This window comes from Gracilinanus agilis, chromosome 1 (assembly GCF_016433145.1).
Source record: "Gracilinanus agilis isolate LMUSP501 chromosome 1, AgileGrace, whole genome shotgun sequence".
Classification (NCBI taxonomy): Eukaryota; Metazoa; Chordata; class Mammalia; order Didelphimorphia; family Didelphidae; genus Gracilinanus; species Gracilinanus agilis.
In genome coordinates, this window is record NC_058130.1 from 539792172 (window position 1) to 539807708 (window position 15537).

Sequence of the window (15537 nt, forward strand, 5' to 3'; positions counted from 1 at the left end):
TTAAGAGAAAGATCTGCAAAAGGACAGGATTTTGGTTTGGAGAGTCTGGAAAGAGAGTAACAAAAGACAGAGATTGTATTAATTTTTTGTTCTCCCAAAGTGATTCCTTCCTTATGGATAGGAATTTTAGAAGAAAAAATAATTAATAAGGAATTGATTATGCAAATTTCATTTACAATTGTCAAGCACAATATACCTAACACAAAACAAAAGCTGTGAATGGAGGAAATTGGGTAAAAAGCCAGAGTTGCATTATCTTTAATCTCAACTTCATTTCTGGCTTTTCAGATAAGCTAAGCCCTGGCCTTAGAGACTTCTTTTTATCTAGGCAGTTAAATGTTCTCTGAATAACAATTTAAAAAGTTTAGTTGTGTTAACTTAATATCAAACATAATAAATGCAAGGCACTTTGAGAAGTGCTGGGGATATAAAAATATTGTGTTCTCAAGGAGTTTAAACTGTACTTAAATGTGTATGTGTGGATATATATGTACACACACAAATTATACGTATAATTTATCATAGTTCTAAAGGGATAGTGCAGTTAGTTACATATGCTTATCAGACAATATTTTATTAATTTGTTATGCTTGATCTAATGCCTATTTTGCTTGGATGAAGGCACTGGCCTTGACTATAGACATTCTATCTATTCCTCAAAGGTATAATTCTAAGACATTTGTATCACATTATTGTAGCTTATTTAGGACATGTCATTTGGATTTGTTTTTAATCCAGTCTTACTATACTTAATATGAAATATTATTTAATTATTTATGATATGAAGATGTGAAATTTTCTCTTTTATTCTTTTCTCTTTATATGTCTTTCATTCCTATCTATTTTTAAACTTACATGTCAGTGTCATTTTTCCATGGGATGCAAAATAGACCAGGGATCTTGCTGACCAATTAAAACATATTTTGCACATAGTAGTCAATTAACAAATACTCAAAGAATTAAGTATAAACTGAGACTATCTAGAAAATATAGGGGTGAAAAATTATCCTTATAATTGTCTCAGTTGTCTCTTTTTCTTTGTAAATATGTTTATGAAAACAACTAGTATGAATACATAAGAAAAGAGAACTGCTAAGCTCTCTGTCATTTAAACTCTGCATTGTGACTTATAAAATAAAATATATTAATAGAAGATACAGGAGAGTACCTGACCTGGAGTGAGAAAGACCTGAGGTAAAATCTAGTCTCCGATGTTAACCATGACAGGTCCCTTAGCTAGCCCTGCCTGCCTCAGTTTCCCCATATGTAAATAGGGAGGAAAATAGCACCTACTTCCCAGGGTTGTTGTGAGGATTAGATGAAATAAGTTGTAAACCACATAGTTAAGTGCTATATGTTAGATCTTTTAATTATTATTAGTAATCCTCATTACATGTAGTACATAACCTATGCACTGCTAGGATATGATACTTAACTTGTACTAATGTTTCTGTCAGAATCCTAAATTGGCACAAGAATTTTAGGGGACAAAATTTATAAATGTTTGTACTATTTCTTTTTAAAAATTTTTTCCAGTACATGTACAATTTTGCAATATTCATTTTTTTAAAAATTGAGTTCCTAATTTTCTCCCCCTTTCCTTATTGAAAAGGCAATTTGATATAGGTTATACATGTGCATGTTGTGAAAGAACCCCCCCTTCACCCAAAGGAGAAAAAAAAAGGTATGATCTAATTCACATTTTAACTCCATCAAAATAACTTTCTTTGGAGGTGGATAGCATTTTTCAACATGAAACAACAAAGACAACTTTGAAATTGTCTTAGATCACTATATTGCTGAGAGTAGCTAAATACTTCACAACTGTTCATTGTACAATATTGCTTTTACTGTGTATAATGTTCTCTTGTTTCTGGACACTTCATTTAAGTTTTCCCAGGTTCTTCTGAAAGCATCCTGCTAATTTTTTATAGCACAAGAGTATCCCATCACAGTCATATACCACAACTTGTTCAGTCATTCCTCAATTGATAGACTTTAACAGCCTTTTCCAAATTCTTTGCCATCGTTTGTGCTATTTCAATATTTCAAACTTCTACTTTAAATATTTCTTTAAAAAATGTTTTAAAAGTCAACTTCATAATCACCATAGAAAAGATGTTTCCCTCTGTTGTTTTATTTGTTTACAAAACACCGTGGGTCCTCTTTCCATTGACTACAGGACAGTCTAAATTTGGAAGTTCCTGTAGTACCAGAGAAGTTCGTCTAAGACCAGACTGGATCCCAAGCTGCGGGCGGGTGAGCACGCGCTCCCAGCTCTGCCCTTGCACCCACCAGGCCCAATACATATCTCGAGGTGTCAGCGGTGATGGGAGACACAGGGTGCGAGTGTAGAGGGGCTGGGGCGGTGGATTGGGAAGACTCGCGCGCTCCCGCCGGGACAGAAGCTGCGGTGCGCGCGCAAGAACCGCGTGCGCGAAGGAAGCGAGAGGGAGGGACAGACGGACCGGGCCGGACCTGAGCTGTGGCTCGCTACGCCGTACCGGGCCCCATGAGCCCTAGCGCCCGAGGCCGTATGGAGGATCTCCTTCTGAATGTGAGGGGAGCTGGAGCGGGCTGATTTCTGTTCTGAGGGAGAGGGCTGTAGAGAGAGAGAGAGAGCGCCCCGGTGAAGGAGGCGTCCATCTGTCCGTCCTCCAGTCCCAGTGACGCCCCCTTCCCCTCCCCCGCTCTTTGTTCAGCCTCCGGTCGCCGCTTTGCTCTCAGCGTCCGCCCCGGAGGTCGGGCTCCTGTCCTTGCCTCCAGTTACCCTCCATCTTTCTCCGAGCAGCCCTTTGGTTGTGAACTTGGCTGTTGTGCGCCTAGCCCCACCGCGGGAAGTTAGTTGCCCAAAGTAGCCGGCGGTTAGTATCTGTTGCTGCTCCCGGCAGGATCCGGGCCCCCCACCCCCGGGGTTGGTGCCCGAGGCTTTCCAGGGACTGGCGCGTGCGTTTGTTGTTGTGTGTAAGCTGGGCGGGGAAGGGGGCAGCTGGGACGGACTTTCAATTTCCTCCCAGAGTGGAGAATGATGCTTCCCGGAGGGTGGTCAGGAGCTCCTCATGTGACCAGTTTCACTTTGTACTCACGGGGTCCATCCCACCGGGAATAGAGTTTCGTACAGATTCGGGGGCGGGAAGGGGGGAACAAGTAGTGCGACTGGAAAATCAGCGGCCGCGCAGCCAACGTTAAATAATTCATCTTCGGGAATTGTTTCTGTACCTCATGATTGGAGGTAACGCTTTAAAGCAGTTTGACGTGATTGATTAGGCGGCTTTAAAAGTGGTTTAACTGTCTACGCCAATTTGCATGCTACTTTTTTTTTTTTTTTTAAAAGAACAGGACTTGATAATGTGATTTTGAGCTGTTAGCCGTACAGCCTGTAAATTTAAATTCGTGTTTTGGGATCTCGTGATCTATTTACTAGATTTGCAAAAGATTAAAAAAATTTCACGTAGAGCAGCGATGAATTTGTAATTTTTTTCTGGGTATAGTTCATCCTCTAGTCTCTGCATTAATTAGTTTTAACTAATTAGTTAATTAGTGTTTTATGTTGGAGAGGAAAAGCCTTACTGTCCTTATTCAAGATTTGGAAAATACTTTTTGATTAAGAGATATTTTTGTTTTGTTCAATTTCTTTTTCTGAGATGGGATTATTTAAGTATTCTATTTCCTGTCATTTTAATCTAAACAATTTACATTTTTGTAAATATTGATCCATTTCACCTAGATTTTCAGATTTTTTGTCATATAATTGAGCAAAATAGCTAATAACGATTGCTTTAATTTCCTTTAAGAGGTATCTTTTTTAAACCCTTAACTTCTGTGTATTGGCTCCTAAGTGGAAGAGTGGTAAGGGTGGGCAATGAGGGTCAAGTGACTTGCCCAAGGTCACACAGCTGGGAAGTGTCTGAGGTCAAATTTGAACCTAGGACCTCCTCCGGTCTCTAGGCTTGACTCTCAATCCACTGAGCTACCCAGCTGCCCCCAAAAGGTATTTTGTTAGGAACTGGATGCTGGGTTTAGAATAAGAAAGATCTGGATTCAAATCGCACCTTTGACTCTTTTGGTAAGGTCGCTCAGAGCAATGCATTTCATCTCTTTAAATTTGTTTCCTTATCTGTGAAGGGGAAATAGTAATTCCTGTTGTTCCTACTTTCTTCGAGGGTAGGGGGGTGGAGGTGGGGGTGGGAGGGGGTTTGGAGGCTCCAATGAGATAATTTGGATAAAGTGCTTCACCATTGGATGGGTTTTGCTGGAGAATTATAACCAGCATTTTTCCAGGTTCTTTTGTCAAAACTTCGAAAAGCTTTCCCTTTGCTAATTAAAAAGTAAAGGCACATACAGTCTCCTCCCTGTTCTAACTACTTAAATAGTACTCAAATCTATAGAAAGTAGGGAAGGAAGATATAGTAGCCCCACTCTACTTCTGCCTCTAGACTCTGGGGCAAACTACAACCATCAAAATAATGGACTTCCCAACAATTTTACTAATACAAGTTTAGTAGATATAGTTAAAGTAACTGTTGGATGTGAATGCAGTTAGTGCTTTTTTGTTTGTTTGTTTGTTTGTTTTTTTGTTCAACCTTGTAGCAGTATGGGGAGTTCTAAGGCCTTTTGGTTGATACTGAGACTTCTTTAGCCACCATCTTCCTCTTTCCTTCCTTTCAACTTGGATATCTCTAATGAATTGCAACCTGAAAATTTGTTTTTTTTAAAAAAATCAGAATAAATGAACTGAATTACTTTAGTAGGATTCACTTCTTTAAGAAATAAAGTTAGTTCCTATTTTAAGTTGTTAATGTTTATTAAAATTCTGTTGTTTTAAATTAATTTTTCTTCTCTCAGATATTTGTTTTGAGGTGCCCACAAAACTATAAAAACTAGCATGCTTTTTATGATTTCATATGTTGAAACTCTGCTGTGACTGAGATTCTGATCTATTAGAACTCATGTTCTTGGTACTATTTTGCAGTTTGTTTATAGAAAATTTAATTTCATGGAAATGGAAATGAGTGATAGAATAGTCATTTCTATTTGAACATAATTCATATAAAGAGTAAGCAAGATACACTTACTTGAGGAGGTCACATCAAGAGAAGTGCAATAAAATATTTGAGGTCTTATTTATCTAGGTGAATCAGGGAAATTTTTGTGGAGAAGATAACTTTGAAAGGAAGGGTTAGTAATCAACAATTTTGTCAGAACATAGGGAAATAGAGAGAAGTTGCAATTGAATCTATTCCTTTCCTTATTATTGGTTTATAAAAGTCATTGGTTTTCTTAATCAGAAAATTGCTTGATAAACTTAATATTCATGATAAACTATGATTCGTTGTACATTTTGAACAATTTAATAAGAATTAAATATTCATTTTTTATAGGACTTCCTTCAGTAACGATATAATGATAAATGTCTAGAGAACCAGTCTGGATGGTGCTTTGTACATTATGAGTGCAATAACAAAATAGAAATATTTAATATGATATAAAGAATAATGAAAACAAAATATCTTTTTTAGTGGTTTTATGAACTTGTTATAATTGCTAACACCCTTTCTGTCTCATCTCTAAAAGATATGTATATGTGTTTGTGTGTGTTTAAAAAGGTACAAAAGAGTAGTGGAGAACTATATAGTTAACATTAGGAATAAAGCTGCTTTGAATTTAAAACTGTTTGACATTTTAATTTTTCCATTTTTTATTTTGATGACAAAGTAGCTATTGGAATTTTTGGCGGTAGATTCTATTATTTACTTATTTCACTTAATCTTGCCATGTTTTTGGCCACCATGTTGTAGCTAATGACCTTTCTTACAAATAAAGTTTGAAGGTATGTTAAACTATAATTAGCCTTTCTACCCTAGAGGTAAATATGTACCTTACATTTGCCTCAACAACTATTAGCATCTTTTATGGACTTATTTTAGCTTCATAGAGTTTGAAATATCCATATTCTTTCATTTTTCAGGTATACATGTTTTTGCCAGGTTTCATGACTTCTTGTCTCTAGGGTATGTAATATGCCAAAATTTATAAATTTTAGTTGTTTTGTGTAAAATAAATTTCATTGTTTTATCTGCTTCAATCCTTTGCTGTCTTGTTTTACTACTTATCAATCCTCAACCCTACCATCTGCCTTCTCTTCCATGCTGCTGAACACTACTGGAGGATGTCACGTAACAGTGTTGACAGGATCTACTTTAGATTCAAGCACCTTAATCTCAATTGAGCCTTCACTTTTGCATAACCTCATATTTATCCCTGATTTTCATATCACAAAGTTACTTTTTCAAATGTTTTCTTTCTTTGAGAGCATACTAATTGTTACCTTTGCTTCTGTTTCTTCCTTCTCCAGTGGCTCTTTTATGCAGCTTCTTCAGTATAGCTGCAGAGATAATCTTATGGCTCTCCAGGACCTCACCTATCACCTCTTTCATCAGATCACCTCACCTACTTTACTGAGTTAATTGAGAACCTGTTACAAACTGTCTCATCTCCTTTATTTCACACCTCAAAACACCTGTAAATCTTTGGCCATTCTGTCCTGCTTAAATTATGCTCTGATCTAATCCCTACCTGCTTCAGGAGCTTGAACCACTGGTCATTCCTTTCTACTACCTCTTTCTTTATAAACATAAGCAAATCTTCCTTATTCTTCAGAAACCTTTATTTTACCATTACCAAAAAACTTTATTTACCTTATTGTGTGCTCAAAATGTCAACCTATATAACTTTTGCTTTTCTCTGTAGAACTCCCTAAAGTTTTTAAATTTTAATCCATCTACTTCTGTGCCAACCACTTCTCAACCTCTTAAAACCAGGCTGATTCTATTGCTCTGTTGAAATAAGTTTCACTAAAATTAACCATGATTTCTTAACTGCTAAATCCAGGACTCTTCTCAGTATCTGTTCCCCATGAGTCATGTGTAGCTTTTAAATTCACCACTTCCAGAATTTTCTTATCTCTTGGCTTTCCTGACATAGTTTTCTCATGTTCTTCTATCCACTTGACCATGCTTCAGTTTCCTAGCCCCTTGACCGTGGGTGTTTTTTAAGGCTCTGTTCTAGAGCTTCTTGTTTTCTCATTCTACCCCCTTGGTTGGTGATTCTTTTACTTTATGTTCAAATATCATTTCTACACAAATGACTTCCAAATCAAGATATCTAGTTTTATCTCTTTTCTGAACTCTGTACTTCCCTAGATACATGCCTTTCATCTCTGCCTGGTTGTCCCATTGGCATTTCAAAATGTCCCAAATGGTACTAATGCCTTTCCCTCTAGACCAGTGATAGGCAAACCATGCCCCCCCCCCCCCAGTGCGGGGGGAGGGGGGGCGGAGGGGGGAGGCCTTGAAATGTTCTATCTGGCCGCCTGCACATTATTCCTAATCTGATGAATACGAGTAGGATACAATACAATGAAACTTCCAAAGAGTTGCCTTAGAAACAGACTGACAGATGAGCATTTCCTTTCCTTTGTTCCCCTCATTAAAAAGTTTGCCCATCACTGCTCTAGACTGTTCTTTTTATTTTTTCAAAGGCATTGCTACTATCTTTCTAGTTACTTAGGTCTGTAACTTTAGTTGTCCTTAACCTTTCCTATCTGCTGTCAACATAAGTAAATTCTAACTCTGTGTACCATCTTTAGTAGCTATTTATTACCTTCTCTCCAGTTTTCTTTCATTTCAGTCAATACCTTTATTTAGTCACCCTTCACCTCATGCTTCTTATGGTAAGAGCATACTCATTGTTACCTTTGCTTCCTGTCTTTTCCTTCTTCAATGGCTCTTTTATGCAGCCCCTTCTATATATCTGTAGAGATAATCTTCTTAAAGCTCTGGTTTGATCCTGTCACTTCCTGGTTAAAAGCTTCCAGAGGCTTTTGTTAGGATAATGCAAACTTCTAAGCCTGGTATTTTTTTTTTAAGCTTTTTATGAGTATTTTTTTTAAACCCTTGTACTTCGGTGTATTGTCTTATAGATGGAAGATTGGTAAGGGTGGGCAATGGGGGTCAAGTGACTTGCCCAGGGTCACACAGCTGGGAAGTGGCTGAGGCCGGGTTTGAACCTAGGACCTCCTGTCTCTAGGCCTGACTCTCACTCCACTGAGCTACCCAGCTGCCCCCTAAGCCTGGTATTTTAAGAGTCACAGGGGCACAGTCAATATGGCAGAATAAGAGAATTTTTGCCTCACTATCCCAATACACCTCTTCCATAACAACATGGAAAACCCAGGAAAGCCAAGAAAAATCATTTTTCTAGCCCAAGTCAGCTTAGGAAGACAAAGGTGTCTGCAGATCCTGTGGTAAGGGCTGACCAGGAACACATCATGGTGGTGCAGCAGCTGGACCAGAGGCATTCCAGTGCTCAGGGATAGAGAACCAAGAGAACACCAGGGCAGAAAACGCTTGGACAGAGAGACCCCTGAATTAGCACTGGAAGCAAGAACAGATGCCATTTGGCAACTCTTTCACCTATTATCTGGTTCTGGATCATAGATCCAGGGCAGAGAGGAGTGGCTACAATCAAGTGTAAGGCTTTACCTGAGTACTGAGTCTGAATCAGATTCTAGGAACTTAGCTGTAAGGTTTTGTACCCAAGAGTTCAGAGGTTACTCAGTTCCAACTTTTTGCCCAACATAGAAATCTAAATTGGAAAAACTAAGGTAAAAAAACAAAAGCAAAGGAGAGCGCATAGTAGATTAGCTCTGAACCTGAAGAACCTGCTCTGAGCCTTCCAGCAGACTAATAATGAATGAATCTAGCAATAGTCTATTGAAACTCAGCCACATACAAGCCAACAAACTCAAACCTAGATCAAAAACATGTAGAGCTCAGATCAGGAGGGCAGTGAATAGATCTCTCCATGGATCAATCACTTTGGAAGCAGTAAAAAATTAAAAGGTTCCAAACTGAGCTATGAAAGCAGCAGAAGTTTAGGCTGGACACCCCCCTTTTCATCCTATCCCAGGAAGTGAGCCAAGCCTAAAATAAAGTCCAAAGTAAAAAAATATGCTGGAAGAATGAGCAAACAAATGAAGAACTTGACCATAAAGGGCTACTTTAGTGAAAAGAAACTTAAGAATCAAAACAGAAGACCATGACTTGAAAATATCTACATGCAAAACTTGATATAAAAAAGGCAGATTGGACATAAGACCAACAAGAATTCTTGAGAGTTAAAGCAAGGGCTAAAGAAAAAAAAAATTTAAAGCAACAAAATTTATTTTGGAAACCAAATAAGAATGATAGAGGGGGAAAAAAATGAAAAAACAAATCAGAACTAATCAAGAAAGTTAAGAAAAGAATTGCTAAAAGAGGTACAGCTTGCTAAAAGGGGTACAAAACCTATAAAGAAAACAACTCCTAAAACTTAGAATTGGTAAATCAATATTTACTAATATATGAGACATCAAAAATCATAAAATAAAAGCACTGAAAAAAATAAAAGGAAATACAAACAATCTGACAGGAAAAAACTGGATCTGGAAAATAGAATAAGGAGAGATGATTTAAGACTCACTAATCTACCTGAAACAATTTAGGGGGAGAAAAAGTCTCCAAGTAGTTTTAAGAAATTTTAAAAGAAAACTACTTAGCTGTCTTAGAGCCAGTGACCAAAGTAGGAAAGAATCAATTGGTTATCTCCTGAAAGAAACTATAAAGGGAAAACTCCCAGAAATATTGTATCCAAAATCCAGAATTCTCAGGTAGAGAAGATAATACTTCAAGCCACCATAAAGAAGTAATTCAAGTACCATACCACCAACTTTAGGATCATATGAGATGTAGCAGTCACCACTGTAGAGGGAAAGAATAGGATATTCTGAAAGGCAAAGCATTTGCCTACCTAATTTACCTAACAAAACTGAGTATAACCTCACAGGGCAAAAAAATGTATATTTAATGAAATGGAGGATCTTAAAGCATTTTTAAGGAAATGAGCTGAATAGAAAATTTGACTTGTAGTCCCAAGACTCAAGCATAAAGTCAATATGAGTTAGAAAGCATAAGAGACTTAAAGGTTAAATTGTTTATGTTTTATATGAAAAGATGATACCTGTAATCACTTAGAACTTTATCCTCACCAAGGGCGTTAGAGTTTAATTAGACAGATAGCTTGGGTATGAATCTATTATGCTTTCATGATCTCAAAAGACAAATGGAAGGGTAATAAAGAAAGATCCTGTAGGAGAAGAGAAAGGGAAATGAAGACTGATAAAATTATCTAAAATAAGTGGGACACAAAAAGAAGACTTTACAATGGAGAAGGCAGAGGGTAGGAATTAGACAATTTTAATCACATTATTATCTGAGCTGGTTTAGGGAGGGAAAAATACACCTATATAGCTGGGAACAGAATTTTGCCAACAGGGAAGTAGTAGGTAAATGTTTTGAGAGAAATGAAAGAATATTAAGAGAGATAGTGACAAGAAGCAAAACAGAAAAGGGGATAGGGTAAAAGAGAAAATAATAGGGTAAAAAGGACAGGGCAAAAGAAGAGAATAGAATGGAGATAAATACCATCAACAGTTATAACTGAATGTTAAGGGACAGACTCATCCATAAAATAAAAGAGAATATCAGCATGGATTAGAAACAAGAGTATATCAATATGTTGTTTACAAGAAACACACTTGAAACAGATATTCATAAAGTAAGGGGCCTGGAGCAGAATCTGTTATATGTTTCAGATGAAGTTAAAAAGGCAGGGATGGCAATCATAATCTCAGACAAAGCAAAATTAAAAATAGAACAAATTAAAAGTAATAATCTTTTACCAAAATTTTGCTAAAAGGTACCACAAACAATTAATTAATATCAATACTGATTATACTAAATGTAATAGCATCTAAATTCTCAGACAAGAAGTTAAATGAATTATAGAAGGAAATAAGCAATAAAACTATGATAGTGGAGGATTTCAATTCATTCCTTTGAGACATAGATCTAATCATAACATAAACAAGGTAAGGTGAATAGAATTTTGAAAAAGTTAGATATGATAACTGGAGAATACTAAACAGAAATAGAAAGAAATATGCCTATTTCAACTGTGCAAGGAAATTTCACAGAAATTGATAATGAATTAGGATATAAAAATCTCCAAAACAAATGCAGATATGCAAACATATTAAATGCATCTCTTTATGATCAGTATGCTATAAAAATTACATTTAATAGAGAATTTTTGAAGCATAGGGTAAAAACTAATTACAAACCTAAATAAAAATCCTAAAGAATGGATGTATCAAAGAACAAAAAGAAATAATTCTATTAAAGACAATAATATCAATGAGACAGCATGCAAAAATTTGCGGGATATAGCCAAAGCAGTACATAGGGAAAAATTTATATCTAAACTCATATATCAATTAAAGAAAGAAATAGCAGATCAATAAATTGTGGCTAAAACTAAAAAAAAAAGTTATAAAAGACAAGAAATTGAAACTTCTCATTAAACTCCAAAATCAAAGGAGAAGATTAATAAAATTGAAAGCAAAACAAATCAATGGACTAATAAGAAAACCAGGAACTGGATTTTTGAAAAACAGATAACCACTAGCTAATTTGGTTAAAAAAAATAAAGAGAAAAACCAAAATCATTCAGTATATCAATATCAATAATGAAAAAGGTGAATTCACAACTAGTAAAGAGGAAATAAATTATTAGAGACAATTTTGCCCCACTATATGTCAGTTAAACTGACTATTAATGAAACAGATGATATTTACAAAATATTAATTGTCCATATCATCAGGACAAAAAAGAAAAATAATCCCATCCTAGCAAAAGAAATTGAACAAGCCAAAACAGATCTCCCTGAATAAATGAACAAAATCAGCACAGCCAAAAATTGTAAGAAAACCAGTAAACTGGGAAGAAATTATGCATTGTGGTTCTTTGATAAAAATCTCATTTCTAAAATATATTGGGAACTGACACAAATTTATAAGAAGTGCCATTTCCCAATTGATAAATTAACAAAGGATAAGTTTTCAGAGGAAGACATCAAAATTTTTATCAGTAGCATATGAAAAAATGCTCGAAATCATTAAATGTTCTCCTTGTTCTGGGCATTTCACTCTGCATCAGTTCCTGGAGGTCTTTCCAGTTGATCTGTGAATTTTTCAAATGGAATTTCATTTTCTCTGTTCTGAAGTTCAGAGTAGTTCTCTTCTATTATTTCCTTTATTATGGTGTTAAGTTTTTTTGTCCTGTTATGTTCTTCTGGAAGACCTATGGTCCTTAAGTTGCCTCTACATAGCCTGTCTTCGAGATTAGTATGTTTTGCTTGCATAGTGAGTATATATTTTTTCTCTTCTTTTAAGTTATCCTTTTTCTTTGTTTGCATTTCTAATTCTTTGTTCTCTCTTTTGTTTCTTTGGCGAGACCTGCCATTAGAGTTTCTAGTTTTTCTATTCTTAGTATTTTTGCTCTTTAGGACACAAAATCTGCTCTTATAATTCATTTCTCTTTTAAATCACTCTGGAACACTGTTATGGTTCCACATTCTCTTCAAAATCCATGGGGTCCCCTGTCTCATCAAGCATTGGGTCATTTTTCTTCTTTTTTCATTATTTATATCTGAACTTGTTTATTTCATCTGCAAAACAAATTTCCTTTTGTTATTCCTTTTTCCTGTAAAGTTTTCTCTTTATGTTCAAGGTCTTTGAGAGTCCTCTTCCAGAAATATTTGCTGTCTTCAGTCTTCCATACCACTCATCCTCCATAATTTTCTTTGTTGTTTTTATTTCCTGAGCCCCTCCTCTCTGGCTGTGGTTTCTTTTTAGGTTGGATTTCAAAGCATTTCAGCCTCTTCCCACACTGGACAACTCCTGGTTCACTACCCTAAGTCTCTGCCCCAGCTTGCTACTGTGCACTTATCCTTCTGTCTTGGTTGAGTACTCCACAGCTCCCCACACACAGAGTGTCCTGACCTGGTGATGTATCTCACTCTCTTTGCTCTTTAGTTATCTGGCCTGGCATTAGTAGTTCAGAGTATGCTTTCCCTGGCACCAGAGGTTCAGAGCTTTACAGTGCTGGTGCTTTGGGATAGTAGTTCCCAGCCAGCTTTTATTCTCCAAGGGCTTTATGGCCAAGTAGCTTATCATGGCCCAAGCAAACTTAGGCAGCCTGCTAAGGGCACTGGAAAGAGGGAGAAGGAATACTGTGTACAGGGTTTTGATGTAAACCTGTGTTGTGTCCTTGAGTCAACTTGCATAGCCTCTGCCAGTAATATGCAAAGTGGGGGAGAGGTGCTAAGTGAACTCAAAGCCAGTGAACATCAGTTCTTGGGTTTTGTGGAGGGATAGGAGGGAGAGGTTGTTGTCTTTTGAATTCTGGATATTATAGACCATGAAAATAGCTGAAATAGTTTTATTTTTGGGAGAGAGTTTCTGTTTCAAAAAGGTTTAAGAAGTCCTGGGGATTGGTGAAAATGTTCAGTCAGCTATCTTGTTGCTTACAGGACCAGAAGTCTCTCAAGCTAGTATCTTTAAGATTGTTCTGGATTTTTTTGTGTATGGCAACTTTAGGAATACAAATAACATCAATTCTTGCTCACAAAAGAGTTACATTCTAAAGGGGGAGAAAATAAAGATATATTATATATGTACAGAATAAATATGAAGAAAAATATATACAAAGTAATTAGATATAACATAGTTTGAGAGGACCCCAGCAATTAAAAGGATTAGAAAAGGCTTAATGTAGAAGACAGTGTTTGTAGCATATAAACCAAGCATAAAACCAAGCCAGTTTTGCACAAATTAGGGAAGACTAGATTGAGAGTTTTGTAGGCTTCCTATGTCTATAGTCAGTATGATATAGAGAGAAGACAAGAAGCTTCTGGTACATAGTAGGAGCTTAATAAACACATTCTTTGTGTTCCTTCAGACTGTGGTCTTTTGTATAAAGATACAGTCTTTTCATGTGGTATAAGCTGCAGGATTTGTTCTCCATTCACACAGTCACAGTTTTATTGTTATATCATGCAAGGGGTATATGGTAGATTTGAGAAAGAGCTTAATCTAGAGTCTCTCAATGCAGTATATACCTAAATAATTTGATTTTAGGATCCATAATTTGTTGAATATGTGGTTCCAAACTTCAACTTAATACATTTTAAGTTGTTTGTAGAGGACTCTTAGGGAAGTTAGGCTAGGTTGTTGCTTCTACACTGCCATCTTGACTCTTAACAACTCTTTCAGATATGACTAATCAATTTCATTAGTTATATCTATCAATTCTTTTAGTACCTAAGAATATAGCTCATCTGAGCCAGGTGATCTGAATTCCTCAAGGACAACTAGATGCTTTTTTTTTTTTACTCCCTCCTTATCTTGGGTATCAGCTCTCCATTAGCCATTTTTGTTAGCAGAAATATAAATATTGTGCACTTGATTCTAGTTACTATATAATTTCTTCTACTCCCTATACTATTTGGGGTTTTCAACATTTAAAAAAAAATTAATCGTACATCAACTCTTAGCATCTGTTTTGGTCATCCAAACTTATATTGCCTTTTACTTGAAGGCTACATTGGTTTTATTTGAACAGAGATTTTTAACTTAATGTGATCAAAATGACCTATTTTACATCTCATAGTGCTCTTCCTCTCTTGTTTTTTCATAAATACTTCTCCTGTCCATAAGTCTAAGTAATATATTTTGTGTTCTTCTAATTTACTTATAATATTTCCCTTTATGTCAAAGTCATGTATCATTTTAACCTTTACTTGGTAAATGGTATAAGATATTGGTCTACACCTGGTTTCTGTCTGACTGTTTTTCAGTTTTCCAACAGTTTCTTTAATCAAATAGTGAATTTTTATATCAAAAGTTTAAATCTTGACATCTGTCAAATATAAAGTTGATATAATCATTTGCTACTATATATTGTATATCTACTCTGTTCCACTGATCTATTTTTCTATTTCTCAGGCAGTTCTAGTTATCAGTTACCAATAGTTCTTTTTTATTTTTAAAAAATTAATTTATTAATTTAGAATATTTTTCCATGATTACATGATTCATGTTCTTTCCCTCCCCTCTTCTCTCTCCTCTTCCTAAGCTGACAAGCAATTTCACTGGATTATATATGTATCATTGTTAAAAACCTATTTACATATTATTTGCATTAGAATGATCATTTAAAGTAAAAATCCCCGATCATATACCCATCAAATTATGTGATCAGTCTGTGTTTCTGTTCCCACAGTTCTTTCTCTGGATGTGGATAGTGTTTTTCCTTTCTTTCTTTCTTTCTTTCTTTCTTTCTTTCTTTCTTTCTTCCTTCCTTCCTTCCTTCCTTCCTTCCTTCCTTCCTTCCTTCCTTCCTTCCTTCCTTCCTTCCTTCCTTTCTCTCTCTCTCTCTCTCTCTCTCTCTCTCTCTCTCTCTCTCTCTCTCTCTCTCTCTTTCTTTCTTTCTTTCCCTTAACTTCTTTGTATTGGCTCTTAGGTGGGAGAGTGGTAAGGGTGGGCAATGGGGGTCAAGTAACTTGCCCAGGGTCACACAGCTGGGAAGTGTCTGAGG

General features: G+C 36.1%; 1 protein-coding gene across 1 annotated transcript in view; it reads left to right on the forward strand.

The window, feature by feature from the left end:
- The first annotated feature begins 2545 nt into the window (after positions 1-2545).
- OSBPL1A (oxysterol binding protein like 1A) overlaps positions 2546-15537 on the forward strand; it is a 323698-nt gene continuing 310706 nt past the window's right edge. Inside the window, exon 1 of the mRNA XM_044666526.1 lies at positions 2546-2557. The gene's annotated coding sequence lies outside the window, so the exon portion shown is untranslated. The remainder of the gene's footprint in view (positions 2558-15537) is intronic.